General features: G+C 38.1%; 1 long non-coding RNA gene across 1 annotated transcript; it reads right to left on the bottom strand.

Moving 5' to 3' along the window:
- Positions 1-910: 910 nt before the first annotated feature.
- On the bottom strand, positions 911-11,657 carry LOC134730741 (uncharacterized). The gene is made up of 3 exons (XR_010112694.1): positions 11,133-11,657; positions 4,889-4,984; positions 911-1,405 (listed from the first exon to the last, which is right to left on the bottom strand). It is a non-coding gene; the product is annotated as an uncharacterized LOC134730741 (long non-coding RNA).
- Between the last annotated feature and the right edge of the window lie 1,670 nt (positions 11,658-13,327).

Below are 13,327 nucleotides of genomic sequence, written 5' to 3'. Positions count from 1 at the left end.
TGAGACCAAAATGTATAAGAACCACCATCTTAGAAAAGCTCATGCAGCCTGTAATCCCAGCACTTTGGGAGGCCGAGGCAGGTGGATCATGAGGTCAGGAGATCGAGACCATCCTGGCTAATACGGTGAAACCCCGGCTCTACTAAAAATACAAAAAATTAGCCAGGCATGGTGGCGGGAGCCTGTAGTCCCAGCTTCTCGGGAGGCTGAGGCAAGAGAATGGCGTGAACCCAGGAGGTGGAGCTTGCAGTGAGCCGAGATCGCGCCACTGCACTCCAGCCTGGGAGACAGAGGGAGACTCCGTCTCAAAAAACAGAAAAACGCATGCAGTTGTGCAACAGGATAGATATTAATAGCAATAGTGAACATAAATGTTAATAATAATATTCTTTGTAATCAATGAAAATTACCTAAAATTTAATATTCATTAACAATTGGATAGAATAAATTGTAGTTTATTCATAAAATAGTATACTACAAAATGATGACAAAAATGCCAGAGTTTGGGTGAAAAAAGCAAAAGTCAAATAAATTAACCATAATCTATGGATGGTGAAATTATAAAGAGGAGAAAGAATGTGATCATGAAAAAGGTAGACGGAATGACCATTACTTTGGGGTGAGGGAAGCATTTGGGATTGAGGTGGGACTTATGAAAATATTCTGTACTATTAAAATTCTGCTCCTGACCTCTGTGATTACATGAGTAAACACTTTATAATTATTAACAAACTCTCTATGCTCTTTATTGTTATAAAACATTATTTGTTTAGCTACTATTGGAGAAATATTTTCTCATGGGTTAGTTGGTTTCATTCCTGAATATAATTAAATCATTGCATAATGAAAAGAAGGTGGATTTAGAAGTGAACCAGAACTAGATATGCAGTCTAGCATCACAATTTACTGGGAGAGAAAAGTTACCCAATTTATTTCACTTCTCACAGTTTCATTATTCATTCTCCCTAGGGATGACAAAATTGGTTTCATAGGGTTGCTTTGAGCTTTAGTGAGATCTATAATGCAGCAATTGGTTGGCAATGCAATAGAATGCACTTCTTCCATTTCTGTATCTGTTATTTCTAAGAAGACATCTCTGAAATCATTGTATTTTCTGGAAGCCAGAAGTACTTTGTTCAGGAGGTATAAGGTGAAGGCTTATGTGAGCTTATTGCTTTCCTCATGACAACAGCTGCTCTCTGCTGTTTGGACTGAGTGAAGTGGATAGACAGTTGTTACCAACATGCAGAGAGTTTCTTAAGAGGAATTACCAGATAACTATAAATTGAAGTATTGAGTCAGGAAGCCAACAAGAAATTTGTGTATAAGAAATAGCAGTGAGGGGACAGTCTCTGGTAAGCAGTTTTTGAAGTTCCAGGTGAGCAAAAAAGTCTCATTTATCTGCCTGCAAAGCAGTAAATACTTGGAATTAGCTTTTTGGGATTAGCAGCTGCCAGGATTGTCAATGTCTGCAAATTAACATACTTATTTTAGAAATAGGAAAATGGCCTACACACTGAAAATCAATAATGAAAATCTTAATCCACATATAGATGCCTAATGTTAGTTCTTCCTGGACATTTTGATGTGAGGAATCCTTTGCTATCTTAAAATTCACAGATACATGTATCAATGTTAACCATATTAGAAATTAAACTGAGAAATTTAAAATGTATGCATTAAATGATTTATTTTAAAATAAACTCATTAAAGGTTAGTATAAATATTTTATGATAAATAACTATATTTTTAAGTAAAAATATATATATTGAGAAGAGTTGCATTGCTTTACACTTGGCAAATATGGCTTTAATGCAAGATAACTTTATTGCCAAATGAGTTTCTGCAGTCAATCTGTTGTAATACTATGTGTAGTCTCTGGTAAACTACTACTCTCCACTTATGAGAGAATGAAACTGTCCACTTATGAGAGAATGAAAAAGACAAAGAAATAAAATAGTATTTTGAAAATAGTTCTGCATAGCAGACTTCCTGAAACATCTTGAAGATCCAGGTACACTTTGAAAACTGTCAGCCCAGAATATTGATGAAGCTCAGCAAGTAGGGGTGTGAGCAGGCCCACAGGTTGGCTCTGCTTGGAACATCAGCCTGCTGCAAGTACTGCCAGACTGTGAACTCCTTAAAGGTAGAAGCCATGGTGGATAGGGAAAGAAGTAAGGAGAAGAAGAATCAAAGTACATTACAGGTTGAAATGGGATTCTAGGCTGCTCAGGTTACTTTATAGTGTGACATGCCGTGAGGCCACCACACAGGATTTCCTGCATCTTTCCAATATTTGGAATGTGCTAGAATATCAGCAATACACAGACTAGAGCAGTAATCAAAATAAAGCATTTGCAACTCACTTCTTTGTCAAGATGTCATAACCAGAACTAAATATCATAAGGGACACAAGAATACCTCTTCCCTCGCACCCATTTGTCACGGCGTTAGACATAGATTTAAAGATGTCATAGAAATAAACTACATATTGTTAGTCTTTGACTCTAGGAGTAATACATGGGTTTTATGTTCTATTTGGGGACGTAGCAGGAAAGAGCAGGATCATTACTGGCAGAAAAGCAATTGCTGCTGGTGTTATCTTCAGGGAGGGGCAATAGGAAAGAAGATAGTGTGCTAGTTCATGTTACCTGAGGAGGCAACAAAAATCACTACCCATGTTACTCTCTCTCAAAATTATTTTTCTTTTGATTTTTTTCTGTTTCAATATAAAAAGAGACGAAAATCTGCACGTGGACCTGCCAATTTTAGTTTATGTCTTCTCTAGATGTTTTCATACGAGGAAAAGTAGGTAATTTTTTTTCATACCTGGAAAAATAAGTAGCTTAAAATGTTCTCCAAGAATGTTACTTTATTCTTACTAATCTTACACTGATTTCATGAAAAATAAGAGGAGCGTAGAGTATACTGATAGCTTCTATTCTCCCACGTTGAGCTTCAGAGACCAGATAAACCTTGGTAGTGCCGATTTCTAAATAAAACAGTCCCCTAAAGTATAGTATCATTTACATAACAACTAAAGAGGAAATTAATTCTTCAGTTTTGAAATTAAGTTAATGACTAGAGTTGTTGGGTCTGAAGCTGGACCTCTGTAGCCTAAATTCATTTTTTTTTCAAAATGAAATTGTAATAGTAATAATAGTATCTATCACATTCTGTTGCTAAAATAGTTAAATGCTAAGCACCTGGCATGTAGTAAGTGCTTTTTTTTCCCCCGAGACAGACTCTCTCTCTGTCGCCGAGGCTGGAGTGCAATGGCACGATCTCAGCTCACTGCAACCTCTGCCTCCTGGATTCAAGTGGTTCTCCCACCTCAGCCTTCCGAGTAGTTGGGATTACAGGCACACACCATCATGCTCGGCTAACTTTTGTATTTTTGTAGAGACAGGGTTTCACCATGTTGGCCAGGCTGGTCTTGAACTCCTGACCTCAGGTGATCTGCCTGCCTCAGCCTCCCAAAGTGCTGGGATTACAGGCGTGAGCCATGGCACCCGGCCATGTTCTTTAAATATAAGTTGTACGAATAGTATTAGCTCTGCAGTGATCCCAAGTAGCATCAGTTATAGTTACAATAACAAGAGCAGCAAGCTCTTTGGGGAATCACAGCACTTCAACAGATATTAATTGGCCTACATGGGCAATGCTGCCTCATGACAAAGGGACACTACAGATGTTTCACTCTCACTTCCAGGCTCAGCAAGCAATATGCTGGAACACAGACCCCAGATTTCAGAATAAGATATCTGCGCTAAGTGCTAATATAATGCCTATTATCTAATTCCCTAATTCTTCAAAAATAAATAATCTAAAAGTGTTTACTTAAATCTAAATCCCAGTGTTGCCTCACAGAGATTAGTTGAGCTATGACATTTCACATTTAACTTCTGTTCTAATGCTAGCCATTGAAGAGTTTAACTATTAAAGTGCTAGACATATTCTCTATGAACAGGAACAATCCACCCGCCTGACTCAGATGGGTTTTTCCAAACCAGGGGCTCTTGACAAGCAGCACCTGCATCCCCCTGGTGGTGATAAGAAATGCACATTTTCAGTCCCACCCAGCATGTAGAGAATTGGAAAATCTAGGCTTGGGGCACAGGAATCCGTGTTTTATCAAGGCCTCTATTTGATTTTGATTGACTCTAAAGTGTGAGAACCACCAGTCTACACATCAGCCCCCTCCACAGGGAAATGTGGCAAAACATGGCCAGTGTGTGGTCGTGCAGCGAGTTTGGGAGATAGTTGAGGCTGCCCCACTTTGTCTCGAAGGCTCTGCACACAAGACATACAGCGATGTGGGTCCTTTGCAAAGCCCAGCCACACAGGCCATCAGAATTGGTGACATGTTTAAAAGATCAGACCTTTGGTGGGAGAATTGAGGCATGCAGACACAATTGTGCAGGCAGTGTGAATTTGGCTGAAGAAAAGTTATACATGAAGGAAGCTAGGTTGGTCAAAGGACAAGCTGGGCATGAAAAGAAGTCTTATAATTGAGATAACTCTAAACTCAATCCCATTAAAATAATAATTATGATAAAAACAATTTAAAAAAAAACAGTAATTGGACATAGCTAGAAATATCACAAATCCAGGCTGTACTGACTCAGGAAGAAGACGTAGGCAATAGTTCTCAAATAGGACAATTTTGTCACTCCACCCCAGGGCATGTTTGGAGACACTTCGGATGTCACAACTGAGGGAAGAAGATGCTACTAGAATTTAGTGGGGTGCTGCTAAACATCCATAGTTCATCAGACTGTGCAACAGAGTACAGGACTGTACAGCAGAGAATTATCTGGCAAAAAAATATCCACAGTACTGAGCTTGAGAAGCCCTAATCTAGATGCACGTAGTAATAGATACATACATTTAAAGTTGCCCCATGTCCATCCAGTCCATTTACATTATTCCAAGAGTTTTCCATTTTAATTCACAACCTATTGTGAATTTGATAGATGAATTTCTATAAAGTTAATCAATATAATTAATCAGTAGAGGCAATTTTAATCATTAATACAGTAAAAAGAAACACTTTTTTTGGCTGTGCAAATCGACCTGAACTCAGGGGCTTTTCTATCTTTTCTTTCATTTATACTGAGGAGTAAAGATATAGCCTCAGCAACACTCCTCATGGTCCAATTTATTAGTTTCAGAAAAAGAATAGAATGACATGGAGAATATAGTCTGCACGTATTTGACTTTTATCTCTTGCTCATTTAGCTTCAGCAACGATAGAAAAAAAGCAAAAAAGCATTCACTAAAAGCTGTTTGGGACTGCCTAGCTTCCTCTTTATCACACAAATTGACTTTTAGCCAATGTTTTACTCCTGTTGGCTTCAATTACATAAGAATTAATTTTGCCTGGCACAATTAGTCAGTGCATACTTAAGGTATAATATTCTAAGATTTTGGTAGTAATTCATTTATACTGTGTCTATTAAATAGACTTAAAGCTATCTTGAATTTAATTGGTAGGCCAATTTTTTATACTACTGGCCAGTGAATCACCATATCCTTTTTTAAATAAGTTGACACCTGTCATATCTATGTTACAACCACAGATGAGGTTCTGCAGGTGCACTATAAATGAGAAAGAACTTTTACAAAAGGCCTTAAAAGAGGACTTTCCTCAAATACCAAACCAAAGGTAACAAAGTCTTTTTAGGTGAGACTTTCTTTACAATCATAATATAAATGTGAGACATCGGTGAGGTATTTGTTGCATAAACCATATGTTTTCCAGCTATAAAATGTCTCACTTAAACTACATGTCTGATGTCACTCCTCCTTTGGAAGTGAAATTTGATAACCCTTTGATTCTATGAATCTTGCATATATGTATAAGAGTCAAGTATGGGTAGTATTTGAATATTATTCTATGATATTATGTTTTTAGGTAATATACATGTTATTTATCCCATAAAAAATTGAATAATGTTATCTCGATTTAAGTAAAAAAATAGACTGACAATTTTCTATAGTACTTCTAAAGTTTTCATTTGCACATATCTTCAAGGTCCATTGCGTACATACAAATATAACCTTGGGTTCACGTATTTATTGATGTCCCAGCTAAATTCTACAATTTTGTGGTTGGTAAAAGAAACATCTATGTGTTATCCATGCAATCCCTCAATACACACAGAAAGTATATATTTATGTGCTGTATAGAAGAATATTATTTCCCTGACATGTTTTGGCTAGTACAAACTAAAATATTCTACACAACAAGGGGCAGACATTTAAAGAAAAAATCATGGGTAGCAAGCTTTTTTTTCCTTTTTTTAAACATTATTACAAGTTTCAATAGAGCCTTCCCCTTGACTACATAAAAAGTAATCATTTGCCCATGTGGTTTGATGAAAAGATTCCTCAGCTGCAGCAGTCTTCCTTATCCTCAAGCTTGAGCAGAGCAAGTATGTAGCGTGCTGGAACTTTATACTAGGTGTGAAGCTGAGCAAATAGCACTGAAAAATTATACCAGAAGTTATTTGCAAATATGAATGTGTCGAATAATATTGAAATATGTCAGGATTTTCTATTCACCTTTGCTATTAAATTATATCTTAATCTCTCTATGGTTAAATAAAATACTGAGAAGCCATGCAATTCTTTGAAGTTTATTGATATTTGCTTTACACGGCCCATATTTGGTTAAAATTAATAATGTACCTTGTGCACCCAAAAGAATATGTGTTCTGCCATTGCGCAGGAAAATGTCATGGTTAGTTATATAGGTGTAGATAGATAGATGGTAAACAGTTCATAGATAGATTGGATTTTATACTATCTTCATAAATAACACACATGTGCATATTAATATGCCACTCATTCTTTGACCTCTATTTTCATGCTAACACTTTTCTCTCTCTTTAAAAACTAGCTGTTACTTCCAGATTATTGTTTTAGTAATCTAATAAATTACAGTTTTGTAAATAAAACATTAATCAGGTTAATAAATTTACAAACTAAATAAATAATCCATATAGTCTGTATTAGTCAGGGTTCTCTAAAGAGACAGAACTAATAGGACAGATATATAAGTAAACAGGAGTTTATTAAGGAGTATTAACTCACATGATCACAAGGTCTCACAATAGGCCATCTGCAAGCTGAGGAGCAAGGAACCCAGTCAAAATCCCAAAGCTGAAGAACTTGGAGTCCAATGTTTGAGAGCAGGAAGCATCCAGCACGAGAGAAAGATGTAGCCTGTGAGGCTAGGCCAATCTAGTCTCTTCATGTTTTTCTGCCTGCTTTATATTCTGGCCATGCTGGCAGCTGATTAGATTGTGCCCACCCAGATTAAGGGTCTGCCTTTCCCAGCCCACTGACTCAAATGTTAATCTCCTTTGGCAACACCCTCAAAGATACACCCAGGATCAATACTTTGCATCCTTCAATCCAATCAAATTGACATTCAGTATTAACCATCACACAATCTGATAATCCATGAATAATTTCACTGTGAAATCCTTCCTGAGTTCTCTTGTAAGTGGAAAGGTTTGGATCTGTGTCCCCGCACAAATCTCATGTTGAATTGTAATCCCCAATGTTGGAGGTGGGCCCTGGCAGGAGGTGATTTGATCTTGCGGGTGGTTTCTGGTAGTTTGGTGCTATCCCCTTTCTGCTGCTCTTGTGATAAGATTTTCATGACATCTGGTTATTTAAAAGTGTGTGGTACTTCCCATCTCTCTCTTGGTCCTGCCTCTTCCATGTGAGACACCTGCGCTCCCTTTGCCTTCTGCCATGAGTAGAAGCTCCCTGAGGCCTCCCCAGAAGCAGATGCTGCCATGCTTCTTGTACAGCCTGCAGAACTGTGAGCCAATTAATCACCTTTCTTATAAATTCTTGTATTTCTTTATAGCAATGCAAGAGTGGACCAAAACAGTAAGTATTCACATATAAATATATAAATATATATATATATATTCAGTAAAATGAAATCATGATAGGCATCTCTTTTGAAACATTCTTACCACAGATGTAATTCTATGAATATATTTCCATGACAACCTAGACTCATGTGGTCATTTGTAATGGATGCATGATATTATATTAAATGAATTTAACACCCTTTTCCCTTCCTCAAATGTGGATGAAGCCAAAGATGGTACTATTTTTTTTTCTCTGTGTGCCTGTGTGTGTTTCTTGAGTGTTGGTTGCATCGAAAGCTACTCTAAAATCTATCTTTCCAAATTATATTAGCTTATATGTCAGTTTCCTGATTAACCTTAAGAAAATGTTACATTTTTAAAAAAATTCATGTTTACGTGAAATGCTCTTTCCCTATTCATATGCACATTATACTTCCACGTCTAAATAAGAACATATCTTCTTCTGACACTTTCCTTAAAATCATGCAGCTCCCTTTTCCTTCTCCTGGGTCTGAGGTGAGCCCAGCTCATTTCAGAGTTAATACCACAGGGAAGACAGCTGAGGAGGAGCAGCGGTAAGAAAAGCAGTAATGGAGGATTTCTTCATTTTTGATACTCTCTAGCTGAACAGTAATTCTGCCCTGCCTTGCCTCACAACTCTCCTGGCCTGGGAGAAGAGACATGTGTCCCTAGAAGAAATTGAATATGACTGACTGATGGGAACACAGGTGACTCCTTCTTATAAACCATGAAACAAATTTGCGCTTTTTATTTTCTTATAGTTAAGAGAGAACCTTATATAAATTGGCATGTGAATTACAAGAACATGGCAGGGCATGAAATTTCTTGAAGAAAAATTCTTTCTTTTGTCTTGTAACACATTATGAATTTTTTTTAAAGAAAGTAAAGGTGGGTATATTTTAAACTCTGATTATTATATATTCGGTATTGCTATTTCCTGAGACACTAATATTTATTTTGTCTATTTGTTGAAATTTGGGTATTCTATTGGCAGTGGAAAAACATGCACCAAGAACTTATAAACTAAAAATTCTAAATTGCCAATTATTAAAGAAGAACTCTCTGTTGGAGGGATAGGAGCAATCTAGGAAAAGTGTGTGCTTAATATGCATACATGTTCACGTATATATACACACCTATACGTGTATGTATACATATATGTGTGTAGATAGATCTATCTTACATAGCTAGTATTAGGACTAGAAAAAGGTTGATAAAATTTTCAGTCATTAAAGATTTCATAAAGCCCCAACCCCAAGTAGAACATATTGTGTCCTAATTGAAGTTATTCTTAAAAACTATGACTGCTCATTTACATATGAAATTAAGGATTTTACATATCAGTTGAACTACTTTTGTGAGAACTTTAATGAGGAGCAAAAATGATATTTATTCTCTAGGAAATCTTGATTGGCATTTTAGGTTATAGAGTATCAAACACATATTTCAATGTATTTGAGAATTTATGGCCTATCTCAAGTCCATATAGAGACTGATGAATAGTATGGTAATTATTTAACTGAGAAGGCATTTGTTTTATTTTTTATATTAGAATATCTTAAAAGTGTCTTAAATTGTTCCATCCTAGTGAGTGTGGATGTGGATTTAAATATGAGCTAAAAGCCGAAGTCTTTAAATTCCCAATAGAAAATTTAAATCTTAGATTCCTAAGTCCAAACACAATAAATAAAAGTTACCAGGCACAAGAGTTTTATGCCAGTCAAACTTAAAAATAATATTCATATAAAGCAATCCAGAGTGTGGAGGCTCTGGATTGGTTTTCAAATAAGGAGGAATCATACAAAGTTGCAGCTTGAGGTACAAGTAGATTTTGTACAAACTCAATTTTTTCCCTGCACTATTTGGCACACACTGTAGTTTGCTCTTTTAAGTCAACTTTTTCTCAATTCTGATAATGACAAAGTATCATCTTTTTATAATGTATTTTCTGCTGAGTACAGTTTTTAATATTTCAGAGAAAAAGATATTACTGATGCAGAATGTTCATTTGCATTGGGAAAATGGACAAGGACTTTATGAAAAGTTGATTCAAATCTAGGGCTTGCACAGTGCCCAAGCTTTTTGAATATTTATATTTTTGGCTATGCCAATGGCAAGACAAACATTATAAAATGAAAGATTTTACAAGGAAAAGAAGAAAACTTGTGTGCATGCGATGAGAACTTAGAATGGAATAGGAAAACCTAGATTGTAGTGTGTGCAAGAAAGAGTAAACTGGGCAGGTCTAGATGCTCAAACCCTAAACACTTTTAAGAAAGCCCTGTTTTCTGAACTGGATTTTGGTTGGCTCCAAGGGACCAAGCTGTTGGAAAATCCTGTCTGATAAGAGTGTTTTGGCATGCCTGAAACCTTGAGCCACACTCTTCCCATTTGTCCAGATAAATTATGGTAAAACTGTGATTTAGGATGAACATCTGCTTTTTCTATGGGGGTTTGAAGATCGAGTAACCTAAGTCAATCACACAGGAACTATATCCCTGTAAAGCTAACTCTCAATGAAAACCCTAAACACTAAGGCTCACCTGAGCCTCCCTGGTGGGCAGAATTTTGCATGTGTTGTCTCACATCATTGTTGGAAGACTTAAGCACATCCCATGCTTCTCTCCTTGGAAGGAGCACCTGAAAGCTTAGACCTGATTTCCTCCAGACTCCACCCCATGCCCACCATATGCCTTTTCCCTTTGCTAATTTTGCCCTCCATCATTTTCCTGTCATAAACTACAACCATGAATATAACAATTTCAAAGTCTTATTAGTCCGTCTGATGAATCCCTGATCCTCAGGGTACTGGGGACACCACATGAAGGGTGTATAGAGTTTCTCTGCTCAGTTCTCTTGGGCCCCTCTCCATGAATCTTACAATTGTTTCTCCCATTAAAAGTGTTTTTTAAAATCTTGGAGGAGTGAAAATTGTGGATAAGAGGCAGGGTTAAGTTGCAGCTCCCACTGGGACAGACAGAGCAGCGTGTGGAGACACACATCATGAATGTTTGCTCCAAGAACTACTGCAGAAACATACCAGGAAAGCTGAGAGAATCCACAGACCCTCTGAAAGAAGTGGATTGCTCCTGCAGGACCCAGAAAGCAGCTCAAATACTGTGAGTGCCCAAACTGTGAAAATGGGAAATGGAGATCATCCACACTCTCACTGGGGAACCTGAAGGTCTGGATCACATGAGAAGATTCTGACCTTACCTGGAACTGGGTCTTTTAGAAAGCTGAGTGAAATACAGGGGTAGAAGAAGCAGCAGGAAAAGCCCTGTCAGCTCTTTGGGCCCCAGGGAAGCCATTCCTGATTTGTCTCACAGGGGTCCTTGGGGAGGGCTGCCAGAAGAACTGGAAAAAGACCACAGTGAGAAGGAAACATCCAGCTAAACTTTGTAACAATTCCAACCAAATGTGACGTCTCCTAGTCAGAACTCTGGGGAGGGCACGAATCCAGTGTGCAGACTCAACAGGCATGAAGGTGCAAAAGCCTTGCTTGCTTTCTCAGCTGGGACTCTGGTGGCCTGGGGCAAGTTCTTAGCCTCACTAACCCACCGTCTGGAAGCAAATTCCTTGCTATTAGGTGGGGTGCGGGGGGGCATGGTGGGAGTGAGACCAGCCTTTGGGTTGCATAGGAGCTGGTTGAGGCCTGTAGCTGCCGGCTTTCTCCGACTTCCCTGACAAGCTGCAAGACACAGCAGAGGCAGCCATAATTCTCCTGGGAACATAACTCCATTGACTTTGGAACCACAACTGCATCCCCCACAGCAGCTGTAGCAAACCCTGCCCAATGAGAGTCTGAGCTCAGACACGCCTAACCCTGCCTCCACCTGATGGTTCTTCCTTACCCACCCTGGGAGCTAAAGACAAAGGTCATATTCTCTTGGGCATTCTAGGGCCCTGCCCACCCTCTGATTCTCCCTATACTACCACAGCTGATGCCCTCTTGAAAGCACCACCTTCTGACAGGAGGTCAACCACCACAAAACTAGCGCATCAAACATCTACAGGACCCTCACAGAGTCTATTTCACTCCCCTGCCACCTCCACTGGAGCAGGGGCTGGTATACATGGCTGAGAGATCTGAAGATGCTTCACATCACAGGATTCTGTGCAGGCACCAGTACCATCCCTGAGCCTGGTAGCTCTGATGGGTGGCTAGATCCAGAAGAGAAATAACAATCACTGCAACTTGGCTCTCAGGAAACCACATCCCTAGGAAAAGGAAGAGAGTACTACATCAAGGGAACACCCCATGGGACAAAAAATCTGAACAGAAGCCTTGAGCCCCAGATCTTCCCTCTGACATAGCCTACCCAATGAGATCTTCCCTCTAACATAGCCTACCCAAATGAGAAGGAACCAGAAACACAATTCTGGTAAAATAATGAAACAAGGTTTTTTAACAACCCCCCAAAAAATCACACTAGCTCACCAGGAATGGATCCAAACCAAGAAGAAATTCCTGAATTGTCTGAAAAAGAATTCAGAAGATTGAGTGTTAAGCTAATCAAGGAGGCACCAGAGAAAGGTGAAGTCCATCTTAAGATAATCTAAAAACAAAGATACAACATATGAAAGGAGAAATCTTCAGTGAAATAGATAGCATAAACAAAAAACCATCACAACTTCAAGAAATAAAGGACACAGAGAAATGCAAAATGTACTGGAAAGTCTCAGCAATAAAATCAAACAAGCAGAAGAAAGAACTTTAGAGCTCAAAGACAAGGATTTCTAATTAACACAATCCAACAAAGACAAAGAAAAAGGAATTTAAAAAAATGAACAAAGTCTCCAAGAAGATTGGGAGTATGTTAAATGACCAAACCTAAGAATAATCGGTATTCCTGAGGAAGAAGGTCATTCTAAAAGTTTGGAAAACATATTCACGGGAATAATCAAAGAAAACTTCTCTGGCCTTGCTAGAGACCTAGACATTCAAATACAAAAAGCTCAAAGAATACCTGGGAAATTCATCGCAAAAAGATCATTGCCTAGGTATGTTGTCATCAGGTTATCTAAAGTCAAGATGAAGGAAATAATCTTCAAAGTTGTGAGGCAAAAGCACCAGGTAACCTATTAAGGAAAATCTATCAGATTAACAGCGGATTTCTCAGTAGAAACCCTACAAGCAAGAAGGGATTGGGGCCCTATCTTCAGCCTCCTTAAACAAAACAATTATCAGCCAAGAATTTTGTATCCAGTGAAACTAAGCTTTATAAATGAAGAAAAGATACACTCTTTTTCAGACAAACAAGTGCTGAGAGAATTCACCACTACCAAGCCAACACTACAAGAACTGCTAAAAAGATCTCTAAATCTTGAAACAAACCCTGGAAACACATCAAACAGAACCTCTTTAAAGCATAAATCTCACAGGACCTATAAAAGAAAAATACAATAAA

This window comes from Pan paniscus, chromosome 6 (genome assembly GCF_029289425.2).
Source record: "Pan paniscus chromosome 6, NHGRI_mPanPan1-v2.0_pri, whole genome shotgun sequence".
NCBI lineage: Eukaryota > Metazoa > Chordata > Mammalia > Primates > Hominidae > Pan > Pan paniscus.
This window is presented reverse-complemented; position numbering and strand designations above follow the sequence as displayed.